The sequence below is a fragment of the Aquila chrysaetos genome, chromosome 10, assembly GCF_900496995.4.
Source record: "Aquila chrysaetos chrysaetos chromosome 10, bAquChr1.4, whole genome shotgun sequence".
NCBI lineage: Eukaryota > Metazoa > Chordata > Aves > Accipitriformes > Accipitridae > Aquila > Aquila chrysaetos.
The window spans coordinates 30,636,971-30,655,872 of NC_044013.1; positions in this window are offsets into that span (position 1 = coordinate 30,636,971).

Sequence of the window (18,902 nt, forward strand, 5' to 3'; positions counted from 1 at the left end):
GTACAATGTTTTTGGTTCAGAAACTTCATGGCTAAGGTACGTTTCTTCTGTGGCCTTAAGAGTATTTTTTTTTTATTCAGTTTAACACAAGTGGAACTCCAAAGGTAAGAGAAGATTACAAGTACAATAATAAATAAATAAAGTTAATATGTAGCTACAACTGGCAGAGGAAAATGCTTGTTACCTAATTTCACCTGAAAAATGTTGGAGTTTTGAAGATGATGAACCTCTCATTTTGAAGATGATGAACCTTCTGACAAAACTGAACATCTCCACCAATCTATATCAGCAGAAGAGCCATTTCTCGCTTGAAAACTATTTTGGTAAATCTTGGCCTCACTCTTCACATGATAACAACAAATGATAGCAAACCCAACACCCCAGTGATTAGAAATGAATAATTACATTTATGAAAACCTATTCTAGAAGACTTGCTGCATTTTAACGATGTTCATCTCTTTCCTGACGGTGAATAAATTGGCCAAGTTAGCTATAGTTTATTTTATTTTACTTGGCTAACCAATCATTTCAAGAAGAAAACAGCAGACAAAACACCTCTGCACAGTGTTTACCAAGGGTGCTAATTTGAAATAAGAAATGTTAAGTTTTATGGTAATTTTTGGAAATGCATGACAGCCAAATACACAGATGTACTGAACATGCCTGACCACAAACATACTTCTTTCCAAAACTGCTCCAGGCCAGAAACTTTCTCTCTACAGCACAACTGTTCTACCTTTACACACCTACACCAATAGCTCAACAATGTTAAAAATCAAAATGACATCTTTTGAAACTGTATTTCAGGATCTGTACATGGTGGTACTGTTCTAGCCTACTAACGGGTGAACATTAGAACCCTGCATATGGAGAAAAAGGCATCTAAGTGCTACTTTTAAGTCATCAAAACCAAATGGCAAACTTCCAAGATATTGTGTGGCTGCCAAATTGGACCTTAACACTAGCATTCCTTGTCTGACCAAGCAACACCAGACTTGATGGCTTCCATATTGGCGAGATGGGCTTCTAACCAGTCCACATGTGAATTCATGAAGTACCTGCTGTGTTCAACAGGAGCAAGTAACACAACTGTTCGAGTGTCAGACAAAGTGATCCCACTCTGGCTATCCACAGCAAGCATCTTGTGACATGCCAGTAAGCCCTCTCTGTCAACACAATCACGCGAGATGGCTTCTTGAAGAGACGATGAAGATTAGCAGGGTTTTCCAAGTTGTGAGTTTGCTACTGATTAGGTCATTAAGTCGCTATAAATAGAGGTGAGGCTCTGTGTGTAAAACATCATGCAGGATCATAGCAAAACTGTCACATCTAAAATTCTAACTACCTACAATCACACTACAGCACGGCCAAACAGACCGAAAGGCACCATATACGTGAGAAAAAAACGTGAAGTACACTGGCAAGCAAGCTCAGTACTCTGGATCAAAATATGCTCATCACTGAAAAGATTCTCTCTAAAATGAATGGTCCCTTTCTACAGGAGTTACGGAGAAAATTATAGTCTACACATGCTGCACTTACCCGCAGGTAGTAAAATCGTCTGTGCTTTAGAAAAAGAGGAGAAGAGACAGACGGAGTGATTTAGAACAAAAGTTCTAAATGTAATTACATTCTTTTACACTTGTGCATCAAGTTGAATACTTGGAGCTGGTAAAGATCTGGTAAGTGACTGTGCAATTAAATCACCTCAAAATCTGACTCACATCAGGTTTAAGATTTCACCCATTTTCTCCTCTGAAGTGCAGTAGTTTGAGCGGAATTTTCCTAAACCACCAACAGATTGCGGAAAACCACTTTCACTGACTACACACTGCTCACCTCAGGGAAAAAAAAAAAAGAAAAATAAAACCCAGGCTTGAAGCTTCTTAGCTTTACTTTTACACAGAAACTGGATGTGTTGCAGGATCGTGAAGCCGTCCTACCTGTCTGGATGCAGTGAGGACGTAGGTGCCACCTCACGGGTACTGCTAACGGGCCACACACCGGCCGCTGCTTCCCTTCAGGAGCGGTCACACAAGTGCCATTACCCCACTCATCAGCCTTGCCGACTTGCACACCTTGCTGCCGGCATGCCGAAAAAAGCGCTGCCCCTCACAGTCCCCCCGGCTTTGCCCCGGGACGGGGGCTGCTCTCTCACCCCCTGCGCCCCGACTCCGGCTCCCACAGGCGAGCAGGTAAGCGCGGGCGCCAGCGCGAAGCTGCCGCGGAGCCGTGCCCTGCCAGCCCGGCGTCGCCCCCCGCGGAGGAGGGCGGCAGTTCCCACCGTGGGGGGAGGACGAGCTGGAGCCGCTCTCCGCAGGCACCGCGGCTACTGGCGGTAACAAAGCCATATGCCAAAGAAGGCGTCGGGAGGAGAAGCCCGAGCGGACCCGCGGCGGGGAGGAAGGCAAGCCGCGGCCCCCTAACTCCCCCGGAGACGAGGGCAAATGCGGGCCGCCGGGCAGCCCGGCACCTCCCTCACGCCCGCCCTGGGGAGCGGCTCCCCCGCCTCCGGGCACGGCCCGCCTGAGGCGCCGGCGGGAGCGCGCCACGCCGCCGGCCGCCTGAGGGAAGGCGGCGGCCGTACCTGGCTGCTGCTCTCGGCCGGCAGGTTCCTCAGCCAGGATCTGGCGCCTGTTGCTCAGCTCCCGGCGGGTGCTCGCCAGGCGCCTCGCCACCTCCTCGGGGCCCAGCGGCGGTGACCGAGCCCCCCGCGGCGGCTCCGCGGGCAACTCCGCGCCGCGCTCGGCTGCTGCCGCCATTCTTGCAAAGCGCTCGGGCGAGCGGGGGGAGCCGCGGCGGCAGACGGGCGGGCAGCGGGGGAGCCGCGGGGCACGGCGCGGGGCACGGGGAGCCACGCCAGGCTCCGCCGCGCTCCCCGCCCCCGGGCCCGCCCCGCTGACTGGCCGCGCCCGCCGCCCTCTCCTTGCCGGGGGGAGGCTGAAAGTTGCGGAGCCCAGTGAAGGGGCAGCGGGCTCGGCCTCCCCGCCAGCCACAGAGGGGTGGCCCGACCCCAGCCCGGTGCGGCACACAGGCGGTCAAAGGGACGCAGATGCCCCGCGAGGAGAGAAGGACAACGGGGGCTGTGGGGGGGAAGCAGAGAAAACTCGAGCCGAGCTCGGTAGTGCCTGTAACGGCCTCAGGCTGCAAACCTCTTCGAGGAGTGTGGGATGCACGGGGATCAGAGGGTGAGTTTCATCCCCACAGTAATGTATCTCGAGTCAAATTTTAGGGAAGGTCCTGAGCACTCTCGAGGGGAGTTTGGGGCTCTATTATGAGGACAGTCACCCCAAGAGCCATCGTGAGGGCAGCGCCTCAAGGAGGCCAAGGCCTGGACACCGGCCCTCTGTTTCACTGAGGCACAATGCGGCTCATCGCACCTAGAAGGTATTGTGAAAAATGATCATGTCCAAAACAGGATTCTAATTAGAGTTTACCATTTATTACATGAATAGAGGCAAGCAAACAGCGCTGGGTGCACCGGGAGCCTCTGCTCTACCAAGGCACACACCGTCAGGTTTAATTGTGCAGGTTAAGTACAGGTTCTACATACATATTCACTAGATTCCTGAGAAATGTTTATACATATTCATTAGTTTTCCGGGAAACTATTAGCATATGTAAATGTCCTTTACGCAGGCGCATTGAAGGTCTCTGGTGGTCTTCAGGAGTCCTCTGGTGGTCTTTCATAGCCTTCCTCACTTGTCCGCTATTTGACCCTCCTCAGGTTATTCTGCGCAGTATGGTCCTTTACATGTTTTGATACCTTAGTGCTTGTTAGTGTTCTTATTATCTAAGTTCTCATTAGTGGTATAGCACCATATGGTTAGTTTAAGCTAAATTATCTACAAGGATGGGAACAAAAGGCAGGAGTTCTTATCTTTTCCGGCCTTACCTATTCAAGCAAGGCCTCTACTTGTGCTTTCTTAACAAGATCGTAAATTCCTCGAACACTTAATTAAGTCTTGTGATCGCTCTTGGTTCCTTCTTGCTCATCATTCCTAAGTACCAGCCTCTGACAGGCTTAATCCTTGACAAACACCAGTCCTTGGTATGTATAGTTACAGAGAGACAATCATTAAGCAATAAGCAGTTTGTTCTCTATATCAATCCCCCCCCTTTTCTTTAAACCTTTGCAAATTCTTTTGCAGCTATAAGATTCCACTACTTCCAAGAGACCGTGTAAAGTATTTTTCAATTTCTACTTGATGTCTGATTTTATTTCGTTTCCAACTTTCGTAATTCCCTACTGTTATATGGCTTTTGCAGGAAACAAGAACTATATATACATACTCTCCTACTTCTCTTAGGCCTACGGTTATACAAGATCAAGCAAAACGGTTAAAGATTACATATGCAGAGAGGGTCACATTTCACCATGCAGCTCTATCATTGTTTTATATTGACACGAATCAGGTTAATATATTTCACAGTATCATTTCCCCAAAGTCCCGCTCTCGATACCTTGCTTAGGTACAAGTCCACCCGGAGAGACCAAAAAGCAGAACGACAACAAAACAAAGCAGATCTCCAGTGAACCCAAATGCTCCATCAGAGGTTAGCAGGCATGATGGCGCAAGATGATCTCGTTCTAATTTTATTCCACATCAGAAACATACCAAACAAATTACAAAGCGCCCAAATGGGTAAACCAACGCCTGGGTGCTGCACTTGCGGCAAAAGTCACCCTCTTCTGGCAAAGCACCATGTAATGGTGGATGGGCAGGCACAGGGCTTGCGAATGTCATGCGAAGAAAAGGAATGCAATATCCCGCAAAATAGAAGGAAAGTATTTCTGGGAGTCACTATAAAAGAAATTTTCCCTTGTATGAAGCCTCCGTCCGTAAAAATGTTTCACTCTGTTAGCACTTGCTTTAAAAAAATAAAATAGGTTGTTCTCTTGGAAAATTCATTTCTCCTTAGCATAGTTACTTGCAATGTCATTTACAACTCGGTAAATTTAGCTCTGAACATCATTATCATTGCTATAAATGAATGAAGAATAATTTTAGTATTTGTATCCATTTGTAGTTATGAGGCTGACCACAAAGAACAGGCAAAAGAAAATCCAAACCTGAAAAACAGTGGTCTTAAAAAGGAAATTGGAAACACACTTTGAGTAAAATTGGGTATATGTGACTAAGTTCTTGCCAAGAAAATCTAATTCTGGATGATAATTCTTGACTAGGCTTAAAGTGCCGTTTTAGAGACAGGATTACCAGTTACAGAAACGGCGCCCCCTCCCCCACGCCCCCAAATAACAATAGTGTTTTTAGAAATTGCTTTAGTCCAAACCAAAGCTAGCAAGTTAAGACTACAAAGAGTCTTGAACCTTCATTACTAAAATTAATTTTAAAACTACTGAGCAAACAATAATCAAAGTACTTTTTGTTGGTTTTGGTGTATTATAAAAAAATTTGTCAGGGCTGACAAGCTTCCTTTCAAGCCCTGTTCAAGGGCTTGCTTTTCCCTAAATTTTTAGGCAGGTGATCTTCCTCCTCCTTCAGTATTTGCATTCTGTTTAATGAATTTTTGGAAATCAGAGGTATGAAGGGCATTTGTAAATGGTTCATCTATTTGTCACGGGAGAATTTGAGAACTGCCAAATTCAGCCTGTCAGGACAGGCTGTCAGAACAGTATTACCTTAGGCTTCATACTTAAACCAAGAAGCAGGAAAAACTACTATAACAAATTATTAGTGTGAGATCTGATCTAAAGAAAACTTCATATTCTTAGAGAAACAAGATTTTCATAGGTCACCATTCTTTGAGGAATGTAAGTGAAAATAAGTATATACCTGCTATTTTTTCAAATTTCAGATGAAGATTTGCTTTTTCAAACTATGAAATACCTTTTCCAGCCCAAGCTGTGAGGTATAGGATTCTTAAGTCCTAAGGATTTACAAAGTAATAATCATGCTACCTATAAAATTATCCTTGGAAAAGATAAAAAAAGTTATGAGTGAAAAGTCTGCTAGTGACTATTTACAAACTGATTTTCCGGTCAAGCTACGAAATTGAAGTGAGGATACTTAAATACTGTCTCCTCAAAACCTTTCCAAAGCATAGAATAGATTATGTGATGTAAATTATTCTGGGACCACAAAAAAGATTGCTCTGCTGGGAATACTGAAACACGTAACTATCTCCTCAGAAATAATTACCAGATTAAGCTGTTACAGTAGAATTACAGATCTGCTCAAACACTATATAGTTTGGTGAAGCTATTGAAGTAGTGAAAGCAGAGTGATTAATTATACCATTAATTTTTCCAGTTTGAAGGTCGACACTGGTTCATCTGTATGCTACTGATAATTAATCCTATCTATAGCAATTACCTTCTCAAGAGCTGCCTGCCTTTTTTTTTCCTTTTGATAGGCTGCAGGTGTATCTGAATGGAAATAATTAAAAGTTAAAGTGCATTGCTAAAAGAAATATCTCAGAAATTAATAGTTTGATATTAATGGCAAAACCAAAACTACTGCAGTATTAGTTGTAAATAGTTCCAGAGAAATGTAAGCATTTTTCTTGCTTAGAGATACATATCTAAAAGATTGCATTTTGTAGGTAAGTGTATTCATCTTTTTACCCCCCCCCCCCAATGCTCACATTCCATTCTGTATACAGGCAGTTGATATCACACAGGTAGATGAAGGAATTGCCTGCACTAAAAGGCAACTATGAAGTGCTGTGGGAAGAGAGCAGGAAAGATCCAAGCTATTGCCATAGTCCATGGAGACGGTGCGTCAAAATGAACAAGGAGGTAGGGCACGCATCCCCTCCTATGACAACCAAAATCAGCCAAACGGGCATCAGTGCCAAGAACCAATCTGACCTGAGGAAATACTCCCTCTTGAACCCAAATGTCATCCCTGTTTTGAAATACAGTACACCCTCAAGAACGTACCTGGAGAATTAAAATATAATTTTAAATAGAAGAACAATCAAAATTAGGCACCGATAAAGTAAAACACCGGAGTCCCTTGGAGCCCCCCCAGAGCATCAGTGGGCACATTAATACAGTATAGAGGTTGTGCAAGCCGACAATCCAGCCTTCTTGGAACCTCGACAAACATATCAATGCATTAGATGTGCAGGCCTTTCATTTGGCAAGTTAATCTTCTGCCTTCAGGAATTCTCCGACTTTACCATACAGTTTCTGCCAGAAGCACCAAAACCCTGGGCTGGTGGCACAGGTTACTGTCCTCTGTGCTGGCTTTGGCCAGCGCTCCTTCAGGTCAGCCATTACTGCTCTCAGCTGTTCTTTGGAACTGCTAACTGCTTTGTAACAGTGAAAATAAATTGTGTAAGCTTAAGCAGTCCTTGCTAACCCATGCTGTGAGAAGTGACGCAGGTTAGGGAACCCACTCCCAAGTCTCTGTGCTCTGCAGGAGTGGGAAACGTCTTCAGGAAGATGCTGAGATGGTGCAACTCAGGATGAACTGCAAGTGGTAACAGTCTCCACCCAGCTGTCGTGGTTTCAGCCCAGCCGGTAGCAAAGGACCACGCAGCCACTCACTCACTCCTCCCGCCCGCCTCCGGTGGGATAGGGAGGAGACGGAGGAGAGAAAAGAAAAAAAACCTGGAACCTCGAGGGTTGAGATAAGGGCAGTTTACTGGGACAACACAAAAAAATTACAACAACAACAACGGTACTAATGAAAGAGTATACAAAAAAAAAAGTGATGCACAGTGCAACTGCTCACCACCCAGGACACGACGCTCCGCCACTTCCCCCACCGAAAGTCAAGAGAGAGAGAGAGAGAGCACCCTCCCCCCAGCCCACTCCCCATTTATATACTGGGCATGATGTCACATGGTATGGAATAGCTCCTTGGCTAGTTCAGGTCAGCTGCCCCGGCTATGCCCCCCCACCTCCCAGGTTCCTGTAAAAATTAACTCTATCCCAGCTGAACCCAGGACATTATCCACCCTTTATTCTATACCATCTACATCATGCCCAGATCTTACATTTTCCAATCAACCACTACCACTTTCCTTGTCTTATGTATATGGACACCCCCCCACACACAGACACACACACAAATAGTATTCCCTTAGTCGATGGGTTATCCCTCCAATGTGTCCATCAATTTTATTTAGTCCATGACTTTGGGGCTCCATCTGTTGTAACACTTCTTCAGGATAAGAGAGATGGTGTGAGGTGTTGGGTTGTTGTATGCTGTCTCTGGAACTTGTGGCTGGTACATTTGGTGCAACCCACACCCTTGGTCTGCAGGTCGAAGATATTGATCTTGAGGAAATTGCTGGGCGCCAGTTCAAGTTCTATCACTGTTGTACTTGGCTCAGTTTCAAAGTCCATCCTTCAGTCATTTGGGTAATTCTTACAGTAATACCCTTGATATGGCATATAGACACTATAGATACAATGACATACATTGGCAGGTTATTTAGCAGTTAAATATCATACAGCCTAGTTCACTGGCTATTCTCTCCCAAAATCAAATCTCCCTGAGGTACACATTGAACTTCCCCATCCTTCTGCATCACCCACCAGGTGCACCCAGGTCCCTGAGCAAAAACAACCCCTTGGATGAGTTTGTCTCTGCTTGAGGGAGGACTGACCCAGACTGTCTTTCCTAACATACTCCTCATGTGCACTACAGGGACTTTATCCCCTTCTACAGTATGTGGAAGTCTTGGTTGGGTGGGGCCAGCCCGATTGGTGGATCCTCTAGTATTAACTAACCAGGTGGCTTTTGTTAAATGTGTATCCCAATGTCTGAAAGTTCCACCTCCCATTGCTCTCAATGTAGTTTTCAGCAGTCCATTGTATCGTTTGATTTTTCCGGAGGCTGGTGCGTGATAAGGGATGTGATATACCCACTCAGTGCCATGTTCTTTGGCCCAGGTGTCTATGAGGTTGTTTCGGAAGTGAGTCCCGTTGTCCGACTCGATTCTTTCTGGGGTGCCGTGTTGCCATAAAACTTTCTCTTCAAGGCCCAGGATAGTGTTCTGGGCAGTGGCGTGGGACACAGGATATGTTTCCAGCCATCCAGTGGTTGCTTCCACCATTGTAAGCACATGGCACTTGCCTTGGCGGGTTCGTGGGAGTGTGATATAGTCAATCTGCCAGACCTCCCACTGTTTATATTTCAGCCATCGCCCTCCATACGAGAGGGGTTTCAGCCGCTTGGCTTGCTTAATTGCAGCACGTGTTTCACATTCATGGATAACCTGTGCGATAGTGTCCGTGGTTAAGTCCACCCCTCGATCACGAGCCCATCTATATGTTGCATCTCTTCCCTGATGGCCCGAGGTATCATGGGCCCACTGAGCCATAAATAGCTCACCCCTACGTTGCCAGTCCAGGTCCACCTGAGACACTTCAGTCTTGGCGGCCTGATCTGCCTGCTGGTTGTTTTGATGTTCTTCAGTGGCCCGACTCTTGGGTACATGAGCATCTACGTGGCGTACTTTTACCACTAGCTTCTCTATCCGAACAGCAATATCTTGCCACAGTGCGGCAGCCCAGATGAGTTTACCTCTGCGCTGCCAGTTGCTCTTCTTCCATTGCTGTAGCCACCCCCATGGGGCATTTGCCACCATCCATGAGTCGGTATAGAGATAGAGCACTGGCCACTTCTCTCTTTCAGCAATGTCTAATGCTAGCTGGATGGCTTTCATCTCTGCAAACTGGCTGGATTCACCTTCTCCTTCAGCAGTTTCTGCGACTAGTCGTGTAGGACTCCATACAGCAGCCTTCCACCTCCGATGTTTTCCCACAATGCGACCCATCAGTGAACAGGGCATATTGCCTCTCATTTTCTGGCAGTTTATTATACAGCGGGGCCTCTTTAGCCCGTGTCACCTCCTCCTCTGGCGACATTCCAAAATCTTTGCCTTCTGGCCAGTCCATGATCACTTCCACAATTCCTGGGCGACTGGGGTTTCCTATGCGAGCTCGTTGTGTGATCAGTGCGGCCCACTTACTCCACGTGGCATCAGTTGCATGATGTGTAGAGGAGACCCTCCCTTTGAACATCCAGCCCAGCACTGGCAGTAGGGGTGCTAAGAGGAGCTGTGTTTCAGTACCAACCACTTCTGAGGCAGCTCCAACTCCTTCATATGCTGCCAATATCTCTTTTTCAGTTGGAGTATAGCGAGCCTCGGATCCTCTGTATCCCCGACTCCAAAACCCCAGGGGTTGGCCTCGGGTCTCCCCAGGTGCTTTCTGCCAGAGGCTCCAGGTAGGGCCATTCTCCCCAGCTGCAGTGTAGAGCACATTTTTAACATCTTGTCCTGCCCAGACTGGCCCAAGAGCTACTGCATGAACAATCTCCCGCTTAATTTGTTCAAAGGCTTGTCGTTGCTCAGGCCCCCATTTAAAATCGTTCTTCTTCCGGGTAACTTGGTAGAGAGGACTTACAATTTGACTGTAATTTGGAATATGCATTCTCCAAAAGCCCACAACACCTAAGAAAGCCTGTGTTTCCTTTTTATTAGTCGGTGGGGACATAGGTGCTATTTTGTTGATCACATCCATAGGGATCTGACGACGCCCGTCTTGCCATTTTACTCCTAAGAACTGGATCTCCTGTGCAGGTCCCTTGACCTTTCTTTTATGGCAAAACCAGCCTTCAAAAGGATTTGGATTATTTTCTTCCCTTTCTCAAAAACTTCTTCTGCCGTGTTGCCCCATACGATGATGTCATCAATGTATTGCAGGTGCTCTGGAGCTTCACCTTTTTCCAGTGCAGCCTGGATCAGTCCATGGCAAATAGTGGGGCTGTGTTTCCACCCCTGGGGCAGTCGATTCCAGGTGTACTGGACACCCCTCCAAGTGAAAGCAAACTGTGGCCTGCAGTCCGCTGCCAAAGGAATGGAGAAAAATGCATTAGCAATGTCAATTGTGGCATACCACTTAGCTGCCTTTGATTCCAGTTCATATTGAAGCTCTAACGTATCTGGCACAGCAGCGCTCAGCGGTGGCATGACTTCCTTCAGCCCACGATAATCTACTGTTAGTCTCCATTCCCCATTAGATTTCCGCACGGGCCACATGGGACTGTTAAAGGGTGAGTGAGTCTTGCTGATCACTCCTTGACTCTCCAATTGGCAAATCAGCTTATGGATGGGGATCAGGGAGTCTCGGTTGGTGCGATATTGCCGCCGGTGCACCGTCGTTGTAGCAATTGGCACCTATTGTTCTTCAACCTTCAGCAACCCCACAACCGAAGGGTCTTGAGAGAGACCAGGCAGGGTAGACAGCTGTTCAATCTCCTCCATCTCCAATGCAGCTATACCAAAGGCCCAACGGTACCCTTTTGGGTCCTTGAAATACCCCCTCCTGAGATAATCTATACCAAGGGTGCACGGGCCAGTTGCAATGGGGTGTTTATGCCACTCATTCCCGGTTAGACTCATTTCAGCTTCCAATACGGTTAGCTCTTGGGACCCCCCTGTTACACCAGAGATAGAGATGGGTTCTGCCCCTTTATAACTTGATGGCATTAGGGTGCATTGTGCACCAGTGTCTACTAGAGCCTTATATTCCTGTGGGTCTGATGTGCCAGGCCATCGAATCCACACTGTCCAGTAGACTCGGTTGTCCCTCTCCTCCACCTGGCTGGAGGCAAGGCCCCTCTAATCCTGGTTAGAATATTCGTTACTCACTTTTCGCACACGCGAATCAGAAGTCCCTTCAAGAGGATCAGAAATGAGATCAGCCCATCTGCTGCATCTGGGGGACTGCTCACAGGAAACTGGAGCAGCAGTTTTCCAAGAAGAATCCTCTTTTCTGGTTGCTTTTTCTCGCAACTCCTGTACCCGTGCATCCAGGACTGAGGTAGGTTTTCCATCCCACTTCCTCATGTCCTCTCCATGGTCACGCAGGTAAAACCACAGGTTAGCCCGTCGTGTGTACTTTCTCTCTCCTCTCTCTTGGGCAGAGGAATGCTTACTCCCAATAGCTGCGATGCGGGCCTGTACAGGTGGGGAGGAGGACATATCCACTTTGAATTGCTGGAACTCTTGGGACAATTCCTCTACAGCCGAGACACAGGCCCGTAGGGAGGAAGAGAGACTTCCTTCATATTGCCAGAGTTGGACAGCCAATTCATCCACCGTTTGTCCATGGCTGCCTTTCCAGGACATTACTGCCAATGAGTTGGCATAGGTTGGTGGTGCACTTCATAGAAACTTCCGCCACGTCGGTTGTGTGTATTGGACTTCATCTGGGTCTGTGGGTGACTGCACATTTTCTGGATCATTATAAATCACCTCCAGCACAGCTAATTCCCTCAAGTACTGGATACCTCTCTCCATGGTGGTCCACTTGCCTTGGTGACATGTAACTTCATCCTTGAAGGGGTATCTTTCCTTTACACCTAACAGAAGTCGCCTCCAGAGGCTGAGGACTTGTGTTTTTCTCCCAATCGCCTTGTCAATGCCCCCTTCCCTAGACAGAGATCCCAACTGCTTGTCTTCCTTACCCTCTAATTCCACACTGCTAGCCCCATTATCCCAGCATCGGAGCAGCCAGGTAACAATGTGCTCACCTGGGTGGTGGCTAAAATCTTTTTGCATGTCACGCAACTCACTCAGGGATAGAGATTGGGTAATTATTTCAGGTTCTGCCTCTTCCTCCTGTTCTCACGATGACCCTGGTTCATCTTCATCTCTCACTGAGCGAACTGATTTCTTTGTGTGTTTCTTTTTCTGTACAGAGGCGACTGATACTGGCACAGGTTGGTTCTCTGGTTTAGCTGCAGTATCTGTCACCGGGGTTGGGGTAGCTGTGCTGCCTGTTGTCGGGGTAGGGGTAGCCACGGTGCCTGTTGTCGGGGTAGGGGTAGCCACGGTGCCTGTTGTCCTGTTTTCCATCTTTTCCCCCTTTTCTCCCTGAGGGTGCTGCCTAATATCAAGCAGTGTTTGGTAGATACTGGCCAGGGCCCAGCACAGTGCAGCAAGTTGTACGTCTTTGGAATAGCCACAGCATTTTTCTTTCAAATATTCTACCACTTCATGAGGGTTCTGTAGTTGTTCGGGAGTGAACTTCCAAGCCACTGGGGGTGAGAAGTTCTCTAGATACCTGCCCATATCCTCCCACATGCCGTGCCACCCATGAATATCCAGCTTTGGGGCAGATCTCTGGGTGGTACTCTTAAAGAGCCTTTTTGTAGCCCTAAACAAGACCTGAAACATATTCAGGAGGCATAGCACTAACAGCACACTGGCTTGCGCATCCCAAGGATATCCAAAATTCTCAAAAGCTGTTGTAATTAGTCAGAAGGAGAGAAGGGAGGAGAACAGATGGGGGGAAGTATCCCCCCCTAACTTCCCCATGGATTGGGTGTAATTACCAATAAAATCCGATAGAAGGTGCCCAAAGTATGGAAATGATATCACTGCCTCATACAGATACCAGCTTAACCTCATGACCAGTGATGTAATCATTTCACAAGTCGACATTGCCCACTAGAGCAAAATGATAATCCCAATCACTCTCCCAGAGGTAAGAAACGTAACTACAGGCAATACATAGAGCATATAAGAACTTACAAAATGCCACCATGTAAACAAATGAATCAACATTGTGACTAACATCTATTTATCTAATATAAGGAATGCGTATGACAAATTTGTTTCAACACGCTCTGGCCAGATCTGTCGTTATCTCAACCCTTCGAGCCCCACGTTGGGCACCAAAAAGGACTGTCGTGGTTTCAGCCCAGCCAGTAACAAAGGACCACGCAGCCACTCACTCACTCCTCCCGCCCGCCTCCGGTGGGATAGGGAGGAGACGGAGGAGAGAAAAGAAAAAAAAACCTGGAACCTCGAGGGTTGAGATAAGGGCAGTTTACTGGGACAACACAAAAAAATTACAACAACAACAACGGTACTAATGAAAGAGTATACAAAAAAAAAAGTGATGCACAGTGCAACTGCTCAGAGAGAGAGCACCCTCCCCTCAGCCCACTCCCCATTTATATACTGGGCATGATGTCACATGGTATGGAATAGCTCCTTGGCTAGTTCAGGTCAGCTGCCCCGGCTATGCCCCCCCACCTCCCAGGTTCCTGTAAAAATTAACTCTATCCCAGCTGAACCCAGGACACCAGCTATACCCAGGAGAGGAAGAAGACAGTGAGCCAATGCATGTATGTATTTTCCTTAAAGAATTTCATCTTGTTGATTACAGACCATCCTTCTATATGCAGACATTGTATTCATATGTTTGTATGAGTATACTGTTACTCATTTATGTTGCTTTCAAGACAAAGCCCTACACATTTATGCTTTGCACTCTAAACAGTCCAGTTTTCTAATGCACTTTCATTACATTTCAAAATTGCTGCAAAAGCAAAAAGCACTATTTAAAAAAATAGCAGAAAAGTATAGTGATCTGCAAATGTAACTTTGGTTGCCCTGCTGACTTGATGCTATTATACAGATAAGCCACTTTGCAGTAATTTAATTTAGTTCACTAAATTCCTTTTTAATTAAGAGTAATGTACCCATCCACAGCAGTTGCTGCTGTAGCTCTTCTGAGCTGAAGATTAATTTACCCATGCTTCTGCAGCTTCAAAGTATCACAAGCCATATATATTTTTTTCATTTTTATGGGATGAGAGTGTTAAAACAGAATTGTGTCACATTCTTTCTGAATTAAAGATGCACTCAGGCATAATTGTCCATGTTCAAAAGTACAAACAAGTTCAGATCTATGCAGATAAAATAAAAGCCAAGTTTTAGAACATCTGCTGGATCTCAAAGACCCATCTGATGTTCCCAGATATACAAGAATGTATCTGTGATTTAGGTAAGTGATTTCTTATATGAAAGAGAAATCTAAACAATTTTCTAAAACCTGAAACCATGCGATTGGTATGATTCCTGCAATGAGGGTGTGGAATCCATCAGTTGCTGCAAATTCGACGCTTCCATAAAAAACCCTGATTGCTAGCACCACTTCATGTGAACAAAGTGAAAACAATACCATTCTCTTTAGTCTATATTATGCCCACTGTTTCAAGCTCTAGCTGCTCCTTTTGTTTCATTAGGAAACTGAAATTTTGAAACCAAAAGATGTAGATTCAGTTGTTAACACCAGTAATTAGTTTGGTGATGATTATCTAGATGCTCAATTGTTTATCTCGAAGATGCATCTTGCCTCCCAAATATACCAGAGAGTGTTCTCAGTGTACTACCATTCCGTAGTGCAGTAACATTGAGGATCATTAAGAAATAAATGGAATTTCATATCAAATTACCAACCTAGAACAGCACAGTGAGCAACTGATACCTCCAGTATTCTGATGAAGCAAAAACTTCGTAACCCCTCTCTGCAGCTACTGCATAGTCTCAGGCTTCACTTATTCTGCAGGGTTGCGATTCACTAATTAACCATTAGAATAACTGAGCATATCTAGACTGCCATTTTGTTGAGATAGGCATTGTGACACAGCAAGTCCTCCCAATTAACTGCTAAGCTTGTTTTAACATCAGAGATGCTTTGATTAATGTTTCATTCTCCAGGCACTTAGGAATTGCAGTAATATAGGATCAGACTTCAGGTCCATCAAATCACATCCCAGCAGTGCCCATCTTGTCGAAGAGATGACAGATGGGCAACACATTGCTTCAGAGACCACAACAGCCACACGCTTCATTCAGAGTTGCATTGCCAATAAACAGTTACTTTCACTTTGCTCACACTCCTTTGTGGGAGCCTTATATGTACTGCACATAGCTCACATTCACTGGGATATGTCAGGTACTGCTGTGTGTGACCAAAAATGGCATGTTTCTTCACTCCTGAAATGTTCTTCCATACAGATACGAAAACACTTCAAGTGACTTTGCCCACAGACGAACATTTTCTTTTTAAGTGGAACCTGATAGCTATTAAACTTGGTGCAACACTGCTCCTAAGTGTGTTAGGAATGATGGATTATCCCAGTTACAGACTGGTTAGCAACTTCTCCACAGTTTCCATTCTGTAACACAGTGGTCTGCAAATGAACAGTAAGACCGTAAAGATAGAAGAGGTAAGAGCTATAACTTATAAAGCGAGTAACTATTCTGAGGAAATCATTACACTGAAACATAATGTAATAGTCTATTTTGGGAATCATGGTCTTTGCACTAGAATTTATAACCTTTGTTGCCTAATGTATATCATTAGCAAATCTGTGTGAAGGTTATATTCAAAGACAGCAAAAAGAGAGTAAATCTCAAAACGAACCACCACAAAACAAATGCAGCTTCTTGAATAATAACTGAGAACAAAAGAAAATAAGATCAAACAAATATTCTATGTACAGTCCTCTTCAGTAAATGGCCCTAAAGCCCAATATTTTCACGAGGGAACCTCAGCAAAACTATCTCCTAAAACAATGCCTTGCCTGCTTTAATCACCACTCTTCCCTGCATAGGCTTTATTTTTCCTCATTCAGAGTCAACTTCAAATTTAGTAATAACTTATTGGCAGAAAGTACATTTTGGCAATTTTAGTATTAAAAAAAAAAGTTCCTTGGGTTTCTAGCAAAAGCAGGTACATCCCCACATTCCTACACAGAGTGTTTTTATTGGCTAACCTGTTAACGTGCTGCAAATTGTAGTTTCAAATCATTCTGTCTCAGATTCTCTGTAAGGGCCTATTTTTCTAGGAACTGGAAACTGATATGGATAATTCACAGGAAATTGTGAAATAATTTCACATCAAAAAATAGCAAAATCATAATACTGAATTAAAGCCTTCCAGAGGGTGAATCAGTACATCTCCATTACTACCTCATTTACAGCCCTTACAGATCTGGCTAATTATAAACCTGAAGAAAATCTTTTACATGATTTAACTGAATAGCTAGCACGTACTGGGAATGAACAGGCATCTTACCAGCAATTTGTTTTGACATGATAAACCAGTCAGTGATTTATCCCTGCCAGCAGAGGTTGGAGTCTGAAACACCCCCACAATATTTTGTCCTTAAAAACGCTGTAACTTATTAAATATGGAAGACTGGCATAGAGGATGTAATGCAAGCTAAACTTTCCCGATGCGTTCTTAAAGAATTGATGAGACTTTAAAATGTTCTGCCAATCAGTTATAAAAAAGGTTTCCACAGAAACTGTAATGCAACATGAGTTTTTGCTGTAAACACATTTATTGAAGTGTCGAACTTCTACATGTTCCTTCTGTTTTCATGGGGCACAAAAAATCCCACCCCCTTCCTGTTATCCAGGCTCTCTGGCTGAGGTTACGGCAGTAACATATTTTGATTTGTTTATAGAGATTTCCTTGGTTAAGCTGCAATGAAAATAAACACACTTAAAGAGGTTATTATTATTTTGCAGGAATTAGATCATGTAGTTTAATTACTCAACCTTTAATCTCTCCCAAGTGCATGTGATTTGCATACATTATGCCAAGAGAATTGATATTGGGAGTAAATTAATTGTTAAAGTGTCAGAAAGTTGGAAAACTGAAATTAAGTATACTAAACGTATTTGACCAAGTTCCCAGTTTCCTGCAGTGCCAACCCATCTCAGAGTGTCTGTCTGATTTCATCACCTCTAAGTGCAGTGAAAGGGGTTTAAAATTAGAAAAATCCATCAATGTTGACCAAACTGGAAATATTTGGCAATCTAATCCAAGGCTGGCCCATTGTTCAACTGGTGTGATAGTGCCTGGGTTTAAAGAGGAGAGACCGCCAGTTTTATAAGAACTTTGGCGTGGCATGGCATGGCACCACCTCTTTCTGTGCATTTTTTCACGCAGACATACTGCTTGTAAAAAGTGCTGACTTGACGGTCTTGGAGGCTGAGGTTGTCCCCTTTATCTGTTGAGCGGCTGTTGTACTTGCGCTCTCACATTTCGTTGCCAGCTGGAGGGTGGGGTAGAAAGGTTCCTGCACTATGCTTTTTGGCCTTTCCCTTCCTCTCTATCACTGTTTTTGTTCCATTAGCGGCAATAACAGTGGAGAGCACTTGTTCAGGCAGTGCTCCAAGAAGCTGGTGGTTTTGCCAGTGTCAGCTATAAAAATATAGAATAGAACAAAACATAATTGTTACTGCTGGCTCCCAGCTTCTGAGAACAGTACCATCTACTGCTACCATTAATGAAACCAGCCCAGGGTTAACAACAGTAAATTTTTTCCACAGACTTTAGACGAGGCCACTATGATTTATCTTGGAGCTGAAGGTGAAACTTCCAGATCTAATCCATGTTCTGCCTCTGCCATCAAACTCGTGCTTCCCTTCTGCTCAGGCCATCGCTGTTGCTAACTGGTAGCGACTGCCACTGTCTTATGGGCATAGAATTGCATTGCATTACAACAAAAGCCTTCATTAAACCAAGTAGATCTGATTACTTGAAGGAAACTCTTTTGTACTTCAGACTTCTATTTTCCTTTAATATATTATTAGATCAACTGTTTACTGAAAATCTCACTAGAGAGGTAGACGTGATTAAGCCTTTGCCTGGAACGCAGCAGGCAACCAGTAAGAGCATGTTCTAGTGCAGGCTGCCATGCACAGTCAGTAACTCACTTTGGAAACTCCTGTTCACACACAGTGTTAGACATGCTCTCATTTTCTGCCAGTTCAGGGTTCCAAGGCAGAGGATCTGTATACCCCAACCTCAAAAAGCACAATTCAAAGCAGGCGATATAAATGGTGCAGAGGCAGGGAAGCATCGGGCTCTTTGATGGAGATAAAACTGGCAGCATTTCTGCACATGCACTAGCAAACATACCCATTATGTTTGGCACTTCACTAACACGGCAGGTGTTGGAGGACTTCACTCTCATACTTGAGTGTCTAAATTCCATTGTAGCCTTGGCTTCAGAAACACAAACACTTCTGGACCAAGGTCCTTCAGTGACTCGGTTCAGAGCACATAAGGTAGAGAAAATAATTACCTCTCATCATGCAGA